The following is a 22,682-nucleotide window of genomic DNA, read 5'->3' as shown; positions in this document are numbered from 1 at the left end:
TAATTGGTGAAGACGTCACTTGATAACAAAAACACGCTGTTTCTTTATTTACTTGCGCCTAGAAATGGCTGTCGAATACTGTCAACCCAAAAGCCAAGGGATTTTACTGCCTTCTGATATACGTCGCTGTCAGTTCTTCCATATGATTTGGTCGACGTGACCTGTTTCACGTTGTGTATGACAGAAAATGTTTGAGAAAATCAATTGTTTTCCTTTGCAATAAACAGAAAGATTTTCATTCTAAGCTATCCAAGTTCAAAATTTTCGCAATATTAGTCCAAATTTAATATTCGCTTCTGTAATGTGGGAAAGTATTTCACAGTTGCAAAACCCGCATCCGACCCATTGACCTTACACTTAGTCGCTGACCATTAATTCTAGCTCGGACTGACAACAGTTTAAGTAACCTAATGTAGCGAAGACTGTCTGCCAGTGCTCTTTCTCACCGGAAAATATGCAATTCACTCATTGGGCTACAATAGTACACTGAAACAGTAATTTCTGTGTGTATGCAATGCATGCGGATTGTGGAATTTAGTGGTGCTCTCTCTTCCACTTCTGTATACAATATGCCTGACCTAAACGGGCCTTTTATCATTACAGGCCCTGGACAGTGCAACATCATTCTGACAACAGTAATGTGCTTTTACTGACAACCTCACTGTTCGTTTTACCTGATTTTGTAAGCATTGAAATAAAACAACAATACCTTCCAGTGTACGTTTTTTCTCATAAGACGCATAACGGCAATGAAGACTGAGGCATCAAAGGAGACCATTTATGTTGTTTAATTTTTCTCCTTTTCTGCTTATGCCAACTTGAAGGCACTACATTCCATCCAGTTCTCTTTACTTTGGTGCAGTGACGCCTAAGTGCCAACGCAGGAACAAACAAGAGATCCTTAATTTCAATGCAAAGCTGAAGCAACACTGGTAGTTTCATGGCGGCAAAGTGATAAATAGCAAGACTACGAGTACAAAGGTCTCGGGTTCGATCCCTGGTCTGTCCCACGAATTTCATCTCCCATTTTACACTTATGTCCACTCGGGCAGTGTTTGTTGATGTGAAAAATGTCAAGCTGCACTGTGGCCCAAAAGCCACGTTAAACTGTAGGTTCCCCTATCAACTGTCTAGGCAAGTCAACTCAAAGGTCGGAGGAAAGTAACGGCATACCACTTCCAACAGGACTGTGCCTATTAAAGCACTCTGGTGTTCAAACCAATCTTCTAACTCATGACTGCTTTACTTTACTATGGGTTCCAAAGTTAATGATCTTCAGGTTATTAACATTTCTGTGTTTTTATGCTGTAGCTTTGATACCAGAAAACGTAAGTAACCGGCCGAGTACTGTCACCGTTCGAGTTGTCAGGGTGGTAGACGACGATGCCGTCGACCCCAGTTACAATCATGTTCATGGGCATGTTTCAGTCGATGCCCCTTTGTGCCTTTCTGTGTATTTCAAGATATACTTTTATACACTTGGTACGCATCCACATTGATATCTGATAGAGCTGCATTTAGAAACATGAATCATATATTTTTTTCCGAGCAATATATCAGACAATACGTCCGTGCAGCGAGATTTCGTTTGTGTGTTGCCCATGGTGCAAGAAATATTTGGTTTGCTTGCTTCTGTGATAGGTTTCACTCCACTGAATGCCCGCAAGCTCACGCATAGACTATCAATAATTGGAACTACGCAATAATACACTTAAAAATGTATTGTTACATTATGTTATTTTCAAATTTAGATTTGATTACTGATATTGGCGAAAATTTCGGAATTCATGACTCTTCATGGCTAGTCAGCAGATTAGATTGGATTAGATTCGATTAATATTTGTTCCATAGATCATGAATACCACATTTCGTAATGATACGGAATGTGTCATTTTAATGAAAGATTTCTGTACATACCACGATGCAATTTTTTTACAATTATTTACTCTCTCATTCTTATATATATATATATATATATATATATATATATATATATATATATATATATATATATATATCCCCCCCACCTCACACACACACACAAACATTGTTTTTTATTTTTATTTGTTTGTGGTGCTCGACTATCGGCCAGGCACGAAAACGTCCATGAGTGAGTTTCTTAGTTTTGAGTACACTTACGAAAGAAATATAAAAACAACTATGAGACTTACTGATTTATGATGCTTAGTTTGCAGTCAGTTCTGAGTATTATTAGTAACCACGCTCCAGTCCCTAAACATAGTTACACAAATGAGAATCAGACGCATTACGTATTCCAGGCCGTGCCAGCCGCGTCTTTGAGATGCCACCTATGGTCACTTCCCACCCCTCTGTAGGAACACATCGGTTCGTCTTCTTCCTGCTGGTACTGTAACTGAGATTTAGCAACAAGGGAAGGTATGTTTGACAACTCTGTGATCGACGAGTTACATTCTGGTGTGCATGGAATTAAGCCTCAAGGTTCACTTGATTTTGCCTGTCATTTCATTGAATAATCTGAATTATTATCGCTTGAGGTGTAACAAAAGGTTGTAAATTTACGGTTTTCAGCCCAGGAAAGTCGTTGTATGTGGAAATCGCAACTAATCTTGTCCTTTAAATAGCGATTTAAGAGTTCTAGCCTCTATTAGCTCCGTAATATGATTCCCTGACACTTACCTCTTCTCTAGCTCTATGGTAACATGCTGACATTTAAAAAAAATCGTCTGTTCTGGTTCGTGGTTGTAGTCACGCTGACGGTGACGTTATTATCCCTTCTGTGAAAGAACTACAAACAGTCAGATCAAACATCGATAGGGAAAACGCAAGAAAATACTTTAGGCTCATAGTGCAATGGTGAAAAGCTGAAACGTCCCCTTAGAACTATTTATACACGAGACTTCCCCTTAGAACAATTATACACGACTGTGCTTAACCTGGCACACAATAATTTTAGCGCAACGCAATCTGACTTTCAATAATCCCTACAAAACAATGGCCCTGACTAACTTTAACCTATACCTTTCACAAATCACTTACCTCACAAAAATCTTCGTTGCTCAAGCTACTGCAATACAGCGAGCGCCACTACTGCCAGCTAAATAAAAGATTCAAACTATGGAAGGCACTAACTACTGATAGGGATAGTTAGCAAATGAAAGATATTAATAGAGAACAAACAATGTATTTACCTTGATATCATCATATATAAAAATAGCAGTTCATGACAAATTTCAAAACTCCGCCATCTCTCTCCCCACATCCACCACTGCTGGCGGCTCACCTCCAACTGCGCAACGCTACGCGCTGTTAACATCCAGCTGCCTAACACTACAATGGCGAGTATTACAACAATGCAAAGCAGCCACAGACTGCACACAGCACAGCCAGTGATTTTCATATTGAGCGCTACGTAACGTTGCCAATAAGAAAACATAAACAGCCTACTTACATAGAGAAAACATAAACAGCCTACTTACATAGCCCCCATGCTCCCCACAAAAAATTTTTACAAATGGTGTTGGGCACTGGCCAATACAGATTTGACAGAAATTTTTTTCACAATTACAGTAACAAAGATATAAAATGCACACACTTATTGATACAATGTTGGTCAAAAGCTAAAAATTTCTCACAGTCCATAAAGACAGTCCTCATCATTCGTCACAGTAAAATTGCAGTGTTTTTCTCAAAGTCTGACCAGTAAAAGACAATGGACACAGACGTAGTGGATTTCCATGCAGTCTTGAAGAAGTAGTGTTGTCCTTCCAACGGAAAGACAGTGCTGACTCGACATGCAGACAGGTAATGGGCCACAACAGAGTAAACCCACAGCAGAGTCAGTCGACGTTTTGAAGAATATTGGTAGTTAGGTCATCACAGAGCAGACCCACTGTAGTCCTGGTAGAAATTACGGTACTGGTGGGCCATCAAAGATGCAGACCCACTGTAGTCCTGGTAGAGACGGCCAGCAGCCATCTGTTGCAAATGTGCAGGTGCACAATCACCATCGAAGAGTCTTGCGGACAATATAGCAAGTCCATAAACCACCACTTGTGCACTCACAAAGTTTTTGGAATTGTCCTTAGAACCAGCAATGCTGTTATCCAGTCCCTTGCTGAATTATTAACACACGTGCAAACACTAACGGTCCCAACTTCTCACATATTGTCCATATACTATGACCAACAGAAACGTGTGCAGTGAAATGTAACTAACAAGTTAATAATATCATGAACTGGTGACAATTACAGTTTTATAACATGAAAATACAATTACAAAGGTACAAAATACATCATTAAAGAACATATCAAGACAGATAACATTTGTGGCACAGGCTTTACAAATGAATCGAAATAACATATACGTCAGTGTTCCAGGAATTATGACATGAGTACATACATAAAAGATCAGAATAACTTTCGAAACACCAACTTCACACATGAGCATTAACACAAAACAATAAATAATGTCTAAACATCTTTACAAAGTAAATAACACATTATTAATGCCAATTGTATTTGAGGATAACAGTATTCCTCATCATAGTGAATGTAACTTAGTATTAGAAGAGAAAAAAGTTCTATGAAACAGTACACAGAGACAGGAAGAAAACAAATACACAAGGGTACACAAACACATAGGGGGATAACACAATGGAAAGGACAGAGTTCGTTGTCAGTGTAACTTTTGGTACTGCAGTATTTTGCGAACAAAACCTTTTTTGTTCTTGGAGATCTCCCTTCGTTCATCATTATTCCCAAAAAGTCCTATCTGTACCTCTTTTCTGTATTCTAACCATATTTCTTTCAAAAGAAATATGGCTCATTGTACAACACTCATTTAGGCCCAAATCGTTTTCATATAACTTTCAAAGCATTCTTTCCCTATTCTCCATAGTTAGGTTCTTATATAGTCTACCCCCTCTTAAGCTAACTTAAATCTACTGAGCTCAGAGATATGTATACCAAGGGACGAGGCAATGCAGCATCACATAACAAATTAACACAAACAGCAATGCAAAAAATGCTAATTGGCAAAGCTAGCAGCATAAATTAGCAAAAATCAAATTCAATAACACTATGCCTGGCAAACAGCAGCGACTTATACCTAAACATGACATAGCTCAAGCAGAAAAAATATTACAGTAAAAACAACAATGCAGACAAGAGAAATGTCTATTCACATCTTAATGTTTATGTAATTAAAGTGGTGCACCATAACAACTGATTGTAAAAAAATATTACCATGTACTTGAAAAGAAAATTATGTGTTACTGTTACTAGTTCCTTCTTATTGTTCTTTCCTTTCCAAGTGCTCCTTTTTTAAAGAATGTGGATCATAAAATAATTATTTAATAGATCTGTTGACAGAAAGAGTTCACATTAGCAAATGCAGCTAAGTTTATTTTATAAAACTAATGCTGCAACACAGCTGGAAACCAGATATTTAATGAAATAAGCAACTATGAAAAGCAAAGCATAAAAATATCATTCAATAGTCATGTGGCATTTCGTAAGTCAGTAGCACTCAACTCTCGGAGAAAGACACTTGTCATAATCAGGTGTGCAGATGTACGAATATTTCCCATCAATTCATAAGCATTTCAATAATTAGCACAAAGTGCGAGTAATCATATGTTTTCAAGTAACAAGGGTGTCGCATTAGCGATGAAAGGCACACCCTAATGGCTTGTTCTCCAGGTGTTTGACACAGCTGTGTGCCCACAACGCATTACAAAAATCATATGTTTTCAAGTAACGAGCGTGTCGCATTAGCGATGCCCTCTACAAAGGAATGTCATTAGCGGGGGTATAGGCTTCCGGAAAGGCACACCCTAATGGCTAGTTCTCCAGGTGTCTGACACAGCTGTGTGCCGACGACGCACGTGCAGGTGGTCACTTTCTTACGGAAATATTTACGACACCAGTTTCCGCTACAGTGACAGTCTCATATGAAAATTTCACAGGTCGAAAATTTACGTCACAAGTGTGTAGAAACAAAATCCTATGAATATAACAGTGTCCAAAAAATTTTCGCCGGCATTGTGATACATTCACGCATTAACACGCACATTTCATAACTCTTAAAGTACGATTCTCGGTTTCCAACATCCTTTTTCGCAAGTCATTAGTCCTTAACTTCTTTCATTATTCATATACATATAAACACGTAATCACATTCCTCATATATGGTAGCATCATCTTATTGACATAAACATACCTCAACAGCATAATACACATCGTCGTCGTAAAAATAACATCATAACACCTCAGTCAAATCTCAAAAAAGTCGTACCTTTCTGCAATAATTTCAAAATCTAAAAAAAATTCTCTGCTCATTTAAATAGCGTCATCTACCTCAAACGTACTTTAAAATCATTCTCCCTTACCAAATACATCATTCAAAGCTCTCATAGTATCACAATGGTTCTGAAAAAATATGAAGAGTTCACACAGTACAGACAAAATACAATTTCATAAGTGTGAAGTTACCCAACTGTGTAATTGCGTAAACATCTGTCACTAATGTAATAAAAAAAGTTTATCTCTCAGTTACATGATCAGATAGCTGTGTAATTTGTGTGTTAGAAAAATATGGTACCGATGTGTAAAGTTGTATAAGCAAATACCATAATAGCTAGGGTTCCTTGTGGTTGCCACACACATGGTACACAAAGTAAGTGTGTACCCCCCTGAGGATTATTGTAATTGTACCCTCAGGTATTACAGATTACAGCAATGGAATGAAATGTATCACGAAAAACTTTCTTTGTAATTCAAAAATCTCTAAAAATAAATGTTTTAAGTACAAAATTAATCACTCAAATACATGTCCTGTAGCGCTAAATGTGCGTCTTGCTGTAAGATAATCTCTGGGAAGTGTCGTAGTTATTGTCCTCCGAAAGCTAAGTTCTGCAGAAGTCAATGTACTTACCTCATGATAAACAAAGTGAAATGCTTTGCGTATAGATATCATACTTATTACGCTTATTGCCGTGATGAAGAAAGTACTGTGCTGTAACGTATTGTTGTGCTACAGAAAAGGCTGTTTCCTTGTAGCTATACCACAATAGTCACCACTAAAACATGTCTCACTTTATAGAAGAATTCAGAAAAAACTGTGCAGATATAAAACAGATACACCGCAAAAGCAACATTGTAAATTGTCACGCATTAGCAGCGTCGTGATAAAATCGTGTAGCTGTCACATAAACTAACCACTGTGTCATCTGGCATTTCACAGAAAGCACCTCAAATCCAGGATCCACTCTCAAGCAAACCAAAATGTTGCATGAAAATTTCATTAGCAGTGCTGGTATGTTCTAAGTATGTGAGCCTTATAGTCGTTACGTAATCGTGCAACTAACAAGCAAGAATGTGCACACACAATAACACTGTGTCTCCTGTTCACAATAACAATGCATTCGTAATTTCTGTTTAAATAAGTTCTCTTGGTTCTTGGCTGGATATTTAACTTCAAACATTGTTGCATGTTAACAGATTCTAAGTCTGACAAAGCATACTAGAAATGTGAAGTGAAAAGTTTTATGGCAAAGACAAAGTTAAAAAGCAGATTATCTTTCAATAAACGGTTTTACATGTGAAATGTGGTGTAAACCTTTACTCTTCCTAGTGCACAGAGTTTCAACTTCAAAGCAATTATGTTGTATACATCGGTAAAGAATGCTAAAATTTTTCTCAAGGCTAGCGTTTTATGTTATTTTTCTCGGAGCCAGCGGGCGCACGCGGCTGCCTGCTGTGCGAGTCATTGTCTGTCTCTTTGTTGGCGCGCGCCGTTATTGGGATTAGGAGACCTAACTTCTACAAATTCACTCTGACGAGAAGGCCCTGCCCTGTTTGAATCCCGCCAGTTCTGATGCAATTCAGCTCTGTCGTTACGAATATATCGTCTGTCGTCATGTCGATAGATTCCGTAGTTTCTTCCTTGTCCGTCACGTGGTAGAGAATTTCTCCCTGAATCGTAACTGTGCGCCGAACTGTTGCGTCTGAAGTTATTCTGCCTCCCTTGATAATAATTGTTTTGGTTCCCATATTGTTCGTTTCTAAGGTAATCTCTGTCATATTCACTACTTCGGAAATGAGATCTTTCTCTGTAACTATTATTACTCTGCCAGTGGTTGTCATATGGGTGGTGTCTGTTTTGGTCACGATTTGCGTTGTAAGAATAGCCTTTTCGTGTCCAGTTATTGTTTCTGTCGTCACGGAATTGTGACGTATGTGACCTGTAATTGTTGTGTTCCTGGTTTCGCGTTCCGCGATTGTCAGTGTCAATTTCTAATTCTTGTAAGAGTCCCTGAAATGCTTGAATGTCGTCTTTGCAACGTCCTGCCAAAATAATATGTCTCAAATGTTCGGGCAGTTTGATTAAGCAAATGCGGATGAGTTCTGAGGGGCTGTATGGGTTTGACAGGTACTGATTCTTGTGCAACATGTCTTCAAAATATTTGACAAGACTGGAAAATTCAGATTGTTCGAAATGTTTCATCATTATGATGTTATGTTTTACGCGGTCTTGTGTGGCTTGAGACCAATATGCTGAGAGGAAGGCATGGTAAAATTCTCCTTCACTGTGGCAATCGTGAATGACCGATCGCATTCTTACAGCTGGTTCATTCTCTAAGTAGCCACACATAAATTCTAACCTGTGCTCCAATGACCAGTTGGGAGGGAAACAATGAGAGAATTGATGGAGCCACGCTTGTGGATGAATGTCGTTGCCAGAATTCTTAAATGTTTTGAATTTACGTGTAGTAACGAACAGCTTATAGTCAAAATCATCGTGTCGGCGAGTAGCATATCGGTCATTGTTACGTCGTGTCGGCGGTTCCATCTCAAAATTCGGTGTACCTTGCCAATTTCTTTCATAATTACCGAAATGCCCTGTGTTATTATTTTGTGGCTTTTGCGTATTTCTAAGTTCCTCTTCCCGTGTTGGAGCGCGAGTGTCCTCTGAAATACGTAATTCTTGTATTACCTGTGTCAGCTGTTCTTGTACTTCCCGGATTTCTCTTTGGTGTTGCGTATTAATTTGATTCAGATTTTGTTTCAGTTTCCTAATTTGTTCGCACTCTTCTGTGTCATTAAAGACTACCGGTTTTGTGTCATTCAGATTATCATCTACCTTCGTAGATAAGTTAGTGACCTGATCCGAAAGTTCGGCTACTTTCTCTGATAATGAACTAATTTCCTCCATGTGTCTTTCTGAACCAATTTTCAGAGTATCTACTGTGTCCCTTAAGTTTTCCTGAGTTTTTGCAAGTTGCGTAACCGAATCGGTAGATGCAACTGAGTCCATTTTAGTTTGCAAGGTCTCATGATTTTCATGAACAATAGTTTGCAGTTCTTTTATGGCTGCTTCGTGATTCTGTAATGCATTTTCATGCCGCGAAAAAATAGGCTGAAAATGCTCACAAATTTGTGTTTTTACGTCATTACACACTTTTTGACATTTCGATTCAATGTTATGTAACTCAGTAGTTAAATCTTCACGTGTTTGTTCAAGTGTGGTGTCTAACTTCCGAAGATTTTGTTCCATTGTGTCTAATTGTTGCAGCTTTTGCTGTGTTTGTCTCTGATTTTGTTCCATTGTGTCTAACTTTTTAAGATTTTGTTCCACTGTGTCTAACTTTTTAAGATTTTGTTCCACTGTGTCTAACTGTTGCTGTGTTTGTCTCTGATTTTGTTCCATTTGTTGCATTAGTTGTAATAACAATGCATTAGTGTCTGGAATCTGTTCCTCTACTCTTTTCGGCAGGCTGAAAATGTGTCTTGACTTATTTGAGAAAACGGTGAGGACGCAAAACCTGAATCTACAGTATTTGCAAAATTTTGTCTTGTCATTTCGGATTCCTGAGGCGAGCTGTTGCCGACCGATCGATCGATAATGCTTCCCTGTTCACTACCTGTTTCACTGTCTACACCATTATTTGACGCCCGCTCCATTTCCCTGTGCACAGTTACCAAATTACTACTTTGAACATTAGTAAATTCATTACTCGGCGGCGCTGATAAGCTACGCTCGTCGTCACTATTATTTCTCAATTTAGTTTGGAGCCTAGTGTTACGTTTTTCACACGCCATTATTGTCACAATATTTCACACGATAACACAGAAAATCACAATTTGAATATCAAAAATAAGAGAACACATTAATATAGCACTGAAAATAATATCTAGTTAATTGCAAGCGCAGCTGCGAAATACTTGGTGCAAATCTACATGCATGCCACAACTGTTTGACTGTACAACAATGAAAGACTGCAACTACAAAGGAGATTCTCTCTACAATTACGCGCTGGCAATAAACAAAAGCTACACTAAATACACAAACTACAAGAAAAAATCAGAAGATTCCAGTGAGGTATCCTAGGCTAAGGGTCGACATATGAAACGTCCCCTTAGAACTATTTATACACGAGACTTCCCCTTAGAACAATTATACACGACTGTGCTTAACCTGGCACACAATAATTTTAGCGCAACGCAATCTGACTTTCAATAATCCCTACAAAACAATGGCCCTGACTAACTTTAACCTATACCTTTCACAAATCACTTACCTCACAAAAATCTTCGCTGCTCAAGCTACTGCAATACAGCGAGCGCCACTACTGCCAGCTAAATAAAAGATTCAAACTATGGAAGGCACTAACTACTGATAGGGATAGTTAGCAAATGAAAGATATTAATAGAGAACAAACAATGTATTTACCTTGATATCATCATATACAAAAATAGCAGTTCATGACAAATTTCAAAACTCCGCCATCTCTCTCCCCACATCCACCACTGCTGGCGGCTCACCTCCAACTGCGCAACGCTACGCGCTGTTAACATCCAGCTGCCTAACACTACAATGGCGAGTATTACAACAATGCAAAGCAGCCACAGACTGCACACAGCACAGCCAGTGATTTTCATATTGAGCGCTACGTAACGTTGACAATAAGAAAACATAAACAGCCTACTTACATAGAGAAAATATAAACAGCCTACTTACAAAGCTTACAATGCTGCACAACAGGCAATGCTTCTTTCCATTGCTGACAAACAAATTTTGGGTTTCTAGGAATATATAATTTTATTTATGAAATGTTTCATTTGTATATCTCTTGAGTATGACACAGCATACCAATTAAACACAGACCGAATCGAAATCTAAGTGAGTAGTATTTTACTAATTCGGTTCGATAGAGGCCCGCTTGTCTAAGGATACTCAGCTTTATTAAAACAGACTTTCCTATTTAAATTTCTGCATCCTACACTGTTGGCAGTTCTGTGTAAGTGGCAGTTAAGTGATTTTCTTTCGGTGATTACAAAATCGAGTCGAATGTATGTACTGGGTAGCCGAGGCTGCTAGTTCATGGCGATTCAGTCAACCAAGTAAATGAATGTACTGAACATGCTGCAAACCACTTCAGGGAGCCTGTGTGTCAGAATTCTCATACAGTGTGGCGCAAAGGCGTTACAATAGAAAAATGTGCCCCAGAGAAGAGGATTTGGTGGTCTATTGGATTGCTAATAGGTTCATATACTCACGGTCTGGGTTCGATTCCAACTTCTGCCGATGCATTTTGATAGGGAGAGACAGCTTCTATTCTCTTCTGAAGAAGATATAATGGTATTGTGGTCTCAAATTCACATTAAACGTGATACTCTTTCTCTACCAAGTAGTCATTAGGTTGAACCACAATAAAGTCAGGAGTGGCGTTATGTAGAAACTCCATCACCAGTAACCTTCCTTTTACTAGTTATTTATTTCTAGTGACGAAACAAACGCTATTTAGGCTCACAAGACACTTATTCCATCTTTTATTTGAGTTTCTGTGTGTCGATAAAATTGGTTCTGAACTGGGAATGAAACTCTGACCGCCCTTAACGCGGAATTTGATCTCTTCGTGACAATACAGCTCGACTACAACTTGTTATTTGTTCAAATCTGCAGATTTCTCAACATCTCCACATACAGCGCGTGAATGTGTTCGAATTCTGCCCGGGCACTAATGTTTTCAATATGTATTATCAAGTTCTAGTATGAGAACACCTATCTGCTGGTGGATAATAATTTTGATTTTTAATGTATTTTCATTCGTTGTCAGCACTAACGATATCTGAAGTTTTTGACTGCCAGTGAGACACAGACCTATATGCGAGATCACTGTTATGTTCAAGGATGTTATTCCGAGCTGCTGGTGGAGAAACATTCGGTAGCTGACGTCTCTTTGTGTGTAGTCTACAACGACATGTGTGGGGTTCAAGTACCAGTCAGCACTGAACTCTTCGTCATATTATTTCTTGTTCAAACATTCTCACATGTCGTTGCTGGTGTAACAAACCCATATTTTACGTTCGTTTTCTCTAGAATATAACAGCGATAGGTGCCGGGTTTTAGTCCTGGGAAGGAAAAAATTAGTGTTTCGTCTCGTCATTTCAGTTAAAACATCTTGCTACTGCCGAGAAAATCCGATATGTCACAGTTAATTGTGCTTCGATGACAATACGGTTAGGTTTGGGTTCGAATCCCTATCCTACACAAAGCTTTACCTTACGGCATTTCAAGTAATTTACTTGTGAAGAAGCAATATTTAACATTTCTCGTAGTTTGTGAGCGGGGACAATAGATGCTGGGTAGGAATTCGAGTCCGTTAAAAATGTTTACGTTATGTAATTTAAAGTTGATATTTGCTAACTTATACTGTCTGAAATCGAGGTATATCACTCTGTGTTTGCCTAGTCAGGAATGGCTGATAGTTTCCGTCAGTCACCAAATCTTTGCTTATTCTGCATGACCTGGGTTTGAATCCATGTGCAGAACGAGACGGTCCGTCGTGTCATTTGAAGTTCATACATATTCTCAACTAGCAGTTCTTGATTAACCTAAATTTTTAATGTCATTTTGTATTAAATAATAAGTACGGTATGTTTGTTTGAAGTGGAAATCATGAAAACGACGAACTTACTACGTGCATTACCTATCTGACGTATTAATGAGAGTGGTAACATATCAGGTATGTCATTGATTGTAATAAATGTGAGCTTATAAGCCTGAAGGACAGTCTTATCTGTGATAAGGTGTTCCCTGAAATTTGTAGTATCGTAGTCTTACTAAATATCTTGAGTTATTGCGATACAGAGCAGTGTTTTCTAGTGGTGATTTGTTGGAACCATTTTAAATAGTCAAATGCCGGTACCGAGGAGCGATTGAGGACCTGCTAGACAGCTGCGTTATGAGGGTTGTATACGAATAAGTCGAAATGCAATTAAATTCGTTCGGATACTTTTGAGCACGACTGTACCCGAGTTGACGGTCTTCGCCTGATGAACTTCATACTGTTCGCCGCCTACCATTGCAGATGGAGAATCTCACTGCCTTCCGACAACTCCACATCGTGGAGTGCTGACAGCACCGAACTTCAGCGCGGAAACCGGCAGCAGGGCCTCATGAGTTCCACGTTTCTGTTCAACCCTTTGGCGCTAGGAATGAGATCCACCGACCACACGACTTCTCGCAACACCACATCACGGATGAGTCATCACGGGCCAAAAAAAAAAATTCGGAGCGGAATAGAGCACATTTCAGCATCTAGTACGAGACCATTCGTGCTGGACTATAGCCACGCCTGCAGCGCACAGTGGCGCGAGGTCACTCTCTCTTCGCCTAGGTGTGCAGACGAGGAGCTGACCTGACTCGGCAGCCGTTAGCGGGAATACAACATGGAAGTTAATGAGGCATCGGCTGTAAATATAGTTAATAAATAATTGAACTCTGACAGTGGTTCACTAGCGTCAGAGGCGCTTCGACTGCTATCCAGACTTCATGCAGATGAGGCTGCGCTCGGTCCCTCTTTGCCTCTCCAAAACACCGTAACAGTGATCGCTATGTGTTGTGAATAGTTTTCTTAACTGCCCTGTCAAAAATATATTACACAACGAACCGCATATGTGGGACCCTAATTGTTACAATGGTGCCCACCCTTAAACGCGAAATAAATTTCCTTTGAACAATATGGTAAAGTGCCGAAAATTTAGGAGAATACCCAAAAGAAAAAAAATAGTATTAATTTTCTCGATTTGTGATAGAAATTCAAAACAACAGGCACATTTTAAGATATTAAAAAAAAAGACAATTTCCAGGAACACAGTCCTTACTGCAACATATCATCCACATGTACGCAGGGAAGCGGCATAAAAAAGGCTGGTATACAGAGCAAAAATAATTACATTGAACAAAGAGGACAGGGAGAGAGAGTTAGACATCACTAAGCGAATTTCAGTGGGTAATGTCTTCCCCATCTCAATGATAGACAAAATGCAAAAACAAATAACAAAAGAGAAAGAAATTCCGACCTCTTTAGCAGGAATCAATAATACAATCGAATGTATGGCCAGCAAACCATACGAAGGTAACATTTCTCAGACAATAGCAAACCTGTTTAGGTCACATAAAGTGAAAGTAGCTTTCTCCATGAACAACAAACTACAACATATATTACTCTACACCAGAAACAATAAAAAAGGTAAATTCTCACACGCAGGAATATAAAAAAAACACACAAAAGACTTGCTCAAGTCACATAAGTCAAAATGGAAGCAACTTTCAGATTAAATGCACTGAACCCATCAACCTTTACGCACGTAACCAATTTACAGAATCAGCTACAGCAACACACATAAAATACACTGGACACCCGTTGAAAAACACAGAAGGAGATGTTAACATACTCCACTATTTACAAAAATGTTGTACAATGGATGTAATTGAATAGCTGGAAATTTCTGTATAAAAAGCAAAGAGAAAGACTTCTGAGTGACGAACTAGAGAACGAATCAGTTAAATATCTTTTAATACTTCTCCTGCAGATGATAATTAATAATTTCCAGAAATGTGTACATTTCCTCATAGATTTTAGTCAAAGTCTGCAACAAATTAGAAATATAATCGAGAATTCAGTAGTCAATAATGGTAGAATTAAATTTTAAATGGAAAATTAAAAGCGGGTTTACTCAGGCATGTTTACGTGCGCCAAAAGACTTACACATGCGCCAGTGATCATTCACACCGGCATGAAGATTTTCAGTCCAAGCAAGTCCAACGCAGCTTTTCAACATTGCAATAACTGTATCAGTATGTGCGGGCACTCGATTCGTGGATTTAATTGCAATTCAGGAAGTTGTAGAACGCTTGAAGAGGGAAAACAGGACACGCAGATTTTGTCTTCGAATGTGGATTGCGAGGAGAAACTAGTCGAGAGCGTCTAGAATGATAATTAGTGAGTTGGGGAATGAGGACAAAGCTTCCTTCATAAACCGTTTTCGAATGAACAGATGTATTTCTGAACATTTATTGAGACTCGTAGGCACTTCTATTCAGAGAAAAGATTCTCTAACGTGGGATTCTATTTCTGCTCTTCTAAAGTTGCAAGTTGCCTTAAAGTATCTTGCATCAGGCGGTTCATTTGCCTCATCGCAATATACTTTCCTCATCCCTAAGTCTACAACGTCTAAGCTCATGCTCGAAGTTCTGGGTACAATATATGAGGTATTACAAGAGCCTCTGAAAGTAAATTATTCTTAACCTCGTTGTTCTCTATAATGTGTGCATTTCGTAAACTTCGGAGTCTGGATTTTAGTTAATTTTCATCAATATGTGGTACGTATTACCTCAGTCTGTTTAGTGTCTCTTATTGCTTTTTTCCTTCATATCTCTGTCTTTATAAGTACCAAGAGTAATGTTCCACAAACACGGTGTCCTTCGTAGAGTTCCAGATGTTGCCAGTGTGCTGTAACGGCCACTTTTCGTCACTGACATTGTATTTCAGACATCGGAAACAAAGTAAAATCTGGACGATGTCAACTATCAAACGGATAAAAGCAGATTGTATGCTATTTGACAAGAACAACAATCTCGTGAAAACGATAAAAAATTAGTGGGGGAAGTCAACGTGTGCTAGTAAGTAGATCCGGCTTCAACTTTCATTTCTACGTGTGCGATTTTGGGTGATTTCGCGCACATGTTTACGTGCGTAACTCAAAGTGCACCAACACACGTGCCCGTGTAAGCCCCACTTTATGTTTATAAAGTAAACCACAGGGAATGTAACACCTTTGGATATATACAAACACTTTATGAAACAATACTGTCGTAACATCTCTGTAGCATGTTTAGATGACAGCCAGCCGGTGTGGCCGTGCGATTCTAGGCGCTTCAGTCTGGAACCGCGTGACCGGTACGGTCGCAGGTTCGAATTCTGCCTCGGGCATGGATGTGTGTGATGTCCTTAGTTTAGTTAGGTTTAATTAGTTCTAAGTTCTAGGCGACTGATAACCTCAGAAGTTAAGTCGCATAGTGCTCAGAGCCATTTGAACCATTTTTTTTATGACAAAAACAACCAGCGTAAGTGGTGATTTGCGTGTGTGTGGTATTCTGTGAAATGTAGAAAGGACAGTACTTGTAAGTAGACACACAAAAATGTTGTCTCTAACATCAGCATATGAAAAACATCTCAAGGTTTATTTTGCCCAATTTTACGATTGCAGTATAACTTCAACACCACAAATACACAGCAAGAGAGCAGAAAATCACACATGAAAACATCACAAAAAATATTTGTGTCAACAAATGCCTTTGAAAATGAGAATAAATACTCGAAACGCATTGTGCTAAGCATGAAAAAATAAGTAACTTGTGCAGTTTTTCATTATTTAAATCATGAATGACAAAGTTGCAGACTTTCCGTAAACATCAGTTATGATTGAAAAGAGTATACTGGGGCGCACTTGTATGTGCACCAGAATAAGATAATAAAATTAATAAATTAAAATGAAACTGTTATACTATAAACGATGAAAGTCTCAGATAGGCTCGATAATGCGGATCACTGACTGTGCGCGACCGCAGAGCCAAGGATCTCTGGTCTGAGATTATTATAGTGTTGGAGTAAGAGATCGCTTGGCGCTCAGTTGTAGGCAGCTGTCTGTGAGGGAAAGACGACGGAGTAGGCAGTTTTTGTGGTGTGCTGTGAGAAGCCACCAAGAGTTAGATTAATGAAGGTATGTCAATAGTGTTGAAGATGGAAACAGAAGTCTTCATGTAACCAAGGTAAAGATCTTAAATAATTATGATTTCTGTTTTTTCCAGCGCATTAGTATAGATGAGTTGGCTGATAATTTGTAATTGTTGAGTAACCCCGGAATGTAATGAAGGTCGATAATACTTGCTGTTTAAATCTCATTGTTTGTGAACCAATGTAGCTTCAGTTGTCAGATGTTTTTGAAAAGACAAACTTAACTTGCAGTATAATTTGGCTAAAAAAAACTGAGTGTTAGTAATTCACCATAATCTGTACCGCCTCCCTGTCCAGGTCATATTTTTAAGGAAGTAGGATTTTCTTAAATGTTCTCGTTCATCAGCCCAATGAATTTCATGTGCATTTCAGGTATTCCAGCCAGCATTGCACATCGCTGAGCCTGTAGTTTGCATATTTATATTTTTGTTATGAGAGACCAGAATATACCGTGTTACTCCGTTGCTGCTTTAGAGGTAAGATAATTTAATTTATTTGCTATGTCCACAGGGGCCAAAGTTATTAGTTCTGAACGGGGCCTTAGGATTCAGTGCTTAAGTGGCTGAGTGTATTTTGCAGCGACTGTATTCCTGGGATTACTGCCTGATAATAAATTTAAATGGGACGAGCATTGCACGGAACTGCTGAAGGACCTAAACAAATCTTTATTTGCAATGTGAATGTTGTCAGACATAAGTATTATAAAAAGACATAAACTGAATATATGTTTATCTTCATTCTGTAATGTCATAAGGGATTATTTACTAGGGTAACTCACCAAGTCAATCTCAAAGTTTCAGAGTCAAAAACGTGAAAAAAAAACAATTATTTGTGGTGTGAACACAAGAACATCCTGCAGACGTCTGTTTAGGGAACTATGGATACTAACTATTGGCTCCCAAAATATTTATTCTTCAATGAAATTTGTCATTAAAATCTCCCTTTCAAACAAGCAACGCAGTTCATGCAATCAATACTAGAGAAAGAATCATTTTCACAAAAATTTAGTCATGTACTTCGGACCAGAAAGGTGTCCATCATCAGCAACACACATCTTAAATAAATTGCCAGTAGCCATAAAAAGTGTAACAACTAATAAATTTGAGTTTAAGAGGAAGCTACAGATTTTTAGGTGCTCAACTATTTCATTGATAAATTTCTTATCAAACCAAGCTAATGTGGATATGTTACTAATTATATCAATAAAAAGTACTCAATATTCACTAACCATTGAAATTATCACAGAAATTATAATAATTAAATAACTCTATACTGATAAGGTGTTTCCAAAAGCCCCATCACTGTACGAAGGAGATTTATTCGCAACTACAGGTCTGACGTCTTATAATCGCATCTTCAGGTTTAACTGTCAAGAATAAAATCACTGTTTGAAATTTTATGAAATGATAGAAATACAGAACCATAGATAGTGCTGCCATTAAAGAAACAAGTACTCATAATGGTTATAGACAATTACAGAGTCCCAGCATTCGGGAAGTTATCGACATTAAGCGTCAGATCACATTGGTGGATTGTCTGATAAATCTGAGTACGCCAAAAGGATGTTTCTCAAAAGGTACTAAGCATGACTACTGACTGAGCCAGAACTAGAAGAGAGCGAAAAAAAAACAAATAATGACTTGTACACTAGCGTGATCGTCGATACAATGCCTAAAATTGACGAACACCTAGGGAAAATACTATATGTACACTGGAAGATATCGTCGAACAATTAATGCTATAGTATGGAACTGAAACGTCGAGAATGGAAAAATACGGAAAACAGCTTAACAGATAACATCCAGCAACATATATTACAGGATTCGGTAGACAGTGGCTGTATAATTTTTCTGGTAATTTGAAATGTTATTTAGTGTTGAGTATTTTTTTCTCTTAACCATAATGTCTCTGATCTGTGGTTGCCTCCCCATAGAGTTGCTTCTAATAGCATACAGTGCGGATATAAGTAAAATCTGACTTTTGAACAAATACAGTGCAGAAATGCGATCATTTTAGGCTGTTTAAATTTTTTCTCTCTTTTTCTATTTGACGATGCATGGCTACAATAGCCTACGAATTGTGATATTCATCTCAGTGTACTGAAGATTTATATGGTTTGTGACAAATTTGGTAATACCTTTTAAGTGAAAGTATATTTAAGATTTTTGACATATTTCACATACATGAGGACGTATTCAGTTGGGATCACTAAGAATATATTGGAATGAAGATTACATCTAATCTAATATTAGTGCTAGTATTACCTCGACTTCCTATATTTCTCCGCAATCCAAAATAAACTTCCTCAAGGTCGGTTACAATCACTGTCTCTATCGTTCTATAAATTAGTAGTGTCAGTATTTTCAACCATGATTTATTAAGCTGATAGTTCTGTAATATTCACACTTGTCAGCACTTACCCTCTTTGGAACCGGAATTATTGCATCCTTTTTCTATTCTTCATTGATCCTGTCTCTATTCGGCCATAGTATATTCTTAAAGTGTATCGGTTTCCAAGGCGTCCCAGATCCTGGTAGCGCCTGCTGCCGACCGTGAGCGTGATCTGGGAATCTCCGAATAGAAGTTGAGTTGCACATGACGAACATCGCACTACACTTTTCTCTCCGTCACCAATAAGGTCGTCTTTTCTGTATGCGCTATAGCCTCTAAAAACAAGACCATCAGTACGTGCACACACAGCTGTAGAGGTGTTTCCTCCACATTCCTGCAAAATGCTAAGAAGAAACGACGAGACTCTTACTGTTAACGAAGTCCTACTACACCCCTCTGGAAAAGAATTTTGAATTGTATGAAGATCACTGTACATTACGTTGAAGCAAGTCAAACTAAAAGAAACTGAGGATGATCGCTGGATATTGCACCAAAATACAGATACCCTTCGTTGAACGGAATAATAATGCACTCTCTGATTGTTTAAAGAAATCCCGTCAAAGGAGAATATAATTGATGATGATGTGTATGTGGTATCCAACTACAGCATATCAGCTAGTTGCATTTGCCGTAAACGTCATCTTATAGTAAGCAAAAGAACTGAACCCAGGACAAAAAAGTGGAGTTGGAAATTCATTGTCAATTTACTGGAAATGTTTATTGCATGAGGAGTAAAATTAAGCAGCACTCAGAATTTAGTTGTCATTATGTACTAGTAGACCACTATGGAAATATTTCATCGGGATAAGAGATATTTTTCCCTCAGTAGGATGTAATTTCAACACATATATTCGTTGAGAAAGTGATGGAAATGTAATTTAATCAAAATTAATTATGTGTGCACAAAACGAGTGCAAACTCTACCATATATTTTTTCTAAAAATAACGGATTTAGGATCATCGATTAAATAGTTATTTCACTTAAAAATAGAAACGTAATGGTGTTCGATCGCTTACATTTTATTTCTTATTACCCTGTAGTGCGATCAGTGGTCTGCCCCTTTAGTGGAAGAGTCTGATATTAAGTAAATGCTACTCGAACCACTAACTTCGAATGAAAAAATTACTGTTACTTGTTAACGAAAAGTCGAAAGAAAGTAGACCGAGCACAACGCAAAGACGCAGTCAATTACTAGTGAAAGGTGGACTTTCAAGTGACGTTTTTCTCCTTATCCTTTTTTCCAGCATTTGTAGTATTGTATTGAATTGTTCGGCTGTGGGAAGGCATATGTAAAAGTAACAAGAGACTGAGGATGGTATTTAAGAACGGTGAACCTATGAATACATCAACAAAATATTCTGCAGCTTTTTAGCAGGAAGGATGACTTACGCAAAATGAACTGATTCAGTGCACGTATTTAATCTATATATGTATTATAAAAGTAAGTGTACAACTTGCGTGCCGCTAAACTCAGAAACGAGTCACTGCTCGTCTAAGGAAGTTATACGGTGTGGTAGTTCTCTATCCCCCATCCTTGGAGAAGGTTCCCGTTGTAGCCTGAAGAGCGTGCTTTTGAAGATACAGGGGCAAGGAAGTTTGCCCTCTAGAAATTTCTAGAACATTCCAGAACAACGAGAGTATTCGCGGACATTCGAGAACTTTTGAGAGCATTCCAAAATGTGCCAGATTTTTCAGCCATGTTCTACAATGATCGGGCATCTTCTGGAATGGTCGGTAACAGTCAGGAACATTCTGAAAGATTTATGAATGTTCGGCAATATCCAGGAACATCCCAGATCATTGTGGAACATTCCAAAGCACTCTCGGATGTTGTGGATCTTCTGCAACGTTGTGGACTATGCGAAGCCCCTTTTTGGAGTGTTTGTTGGGCTACCCATTTGTAGAAGTGTACAAAGCAAGACCCATCGTGGGTTCACGTCACTTTCTTATCAGTGGCGAAGGGAGGAAATAAAAAAACAGTGCAGTGAGTAAATAAAACAGTGAAGTGTGAGTAGTCAAAGTGGCATAGTGACTGAATATAAATCGAAAATGAAGTCTGAAAGATGTGTAAAGCGTACTTAGTGTATTTGTTGATAAAAAGTTGATTAAAACTATATTTTAGACAATGCCCAAACGCAAAAGAGGAGGTGATCTTGCCAGTTCTGAAACAAAACGGCGAAAACAAAAAGAACAGCGATGGAACGAAACAGACGAAGAGCGCGAAGCACGTTTAAGTTCCCAACGAACGACAACGAGCACCGGGAGAAGCAGATAGCCGAAGAACAACGAAATGAACGAACTGCAGGATCAAGAATTGCGACACAGTCTTATGAATAAAGACCACGAACTCAAACCACCCATGAAAATATTACGCTACAAGAAACGCGGACGGGGACAAATGAACTGTACAACGTAACAAATGAAGCATTCCACTACCACCAGACGAAAGAATATAACAAACACGTCGTACACGTAAAAATGGATAACATCTGCTATTTTTTCAGCGCGAAAAACATCAAGAGTCTCTTGCATTAATGGAAAAATTCGGTTATTACAACACGAATTTTTACATTACATGACCGGGGAAACTCCAGAATCAAAACACTTTCATTAAAATACAAAAGCGTTCAATGTCTGCCTCCAAATGACTTCATTCGGTGTCACTTCGATCAACACTGACGGAGATGAAATCTATTGTATTTTTTCCATCCAAAGACAAATCTATCACATTATAGGATCATTACTACCACTACCCAGCGAAGGCCGTAAACTTTTGCAAGTGCATTTCATCGGAAATGAAGAAATAGAAATTGATCAACAATGCACAAATACTATTGGACTGCGACGAGAAGTATTCCAAGATGTACAGAGGATCTTCCACAAATACAGTCAACTGATTCACATATTTAAAACAGCACTACACCGAATGATTTATGATGACTGTGAAGTTATAATTCGAGCCGATAAAAGACCACCTGGACAACACGAACGTCGATTTAATGCACCTCAAATGGACGAAGTCGCCATCGTGATTGTGGACATTGAAAACACAAGCACTGACATAATTGTAGAACGAAGAAGACAAGGACTTGCAGGGACACACCTTTCATATGATGGCCTCCAATATGCATTAATATTTCTGCACGGAGGAGACGGATATCATTTTAATGTGAAACAAATGCAACCTGAAACAGGCGTAGAAACAAACAAAAAAATCACTTCCAA

Source organism: Schistocerca piceifrons, chromosome 7 (genome assembly GCF_021461385.2).
Source record: "Schistocerca piceifrons isolate TAMUIC-IGC-003096 chromosome 7, iqSchPice1.1, whole genome shotgun sequence".
Classification (NCBI taxonomy): Eukaryota; Metazoa; Arthropoda; class Insecta; order Orthoptera; family Acrididae; genus Schistocerca; species Schistocerca piceifrons.
Note: the sequence above shows the minus strand (reverse complement) of the source record.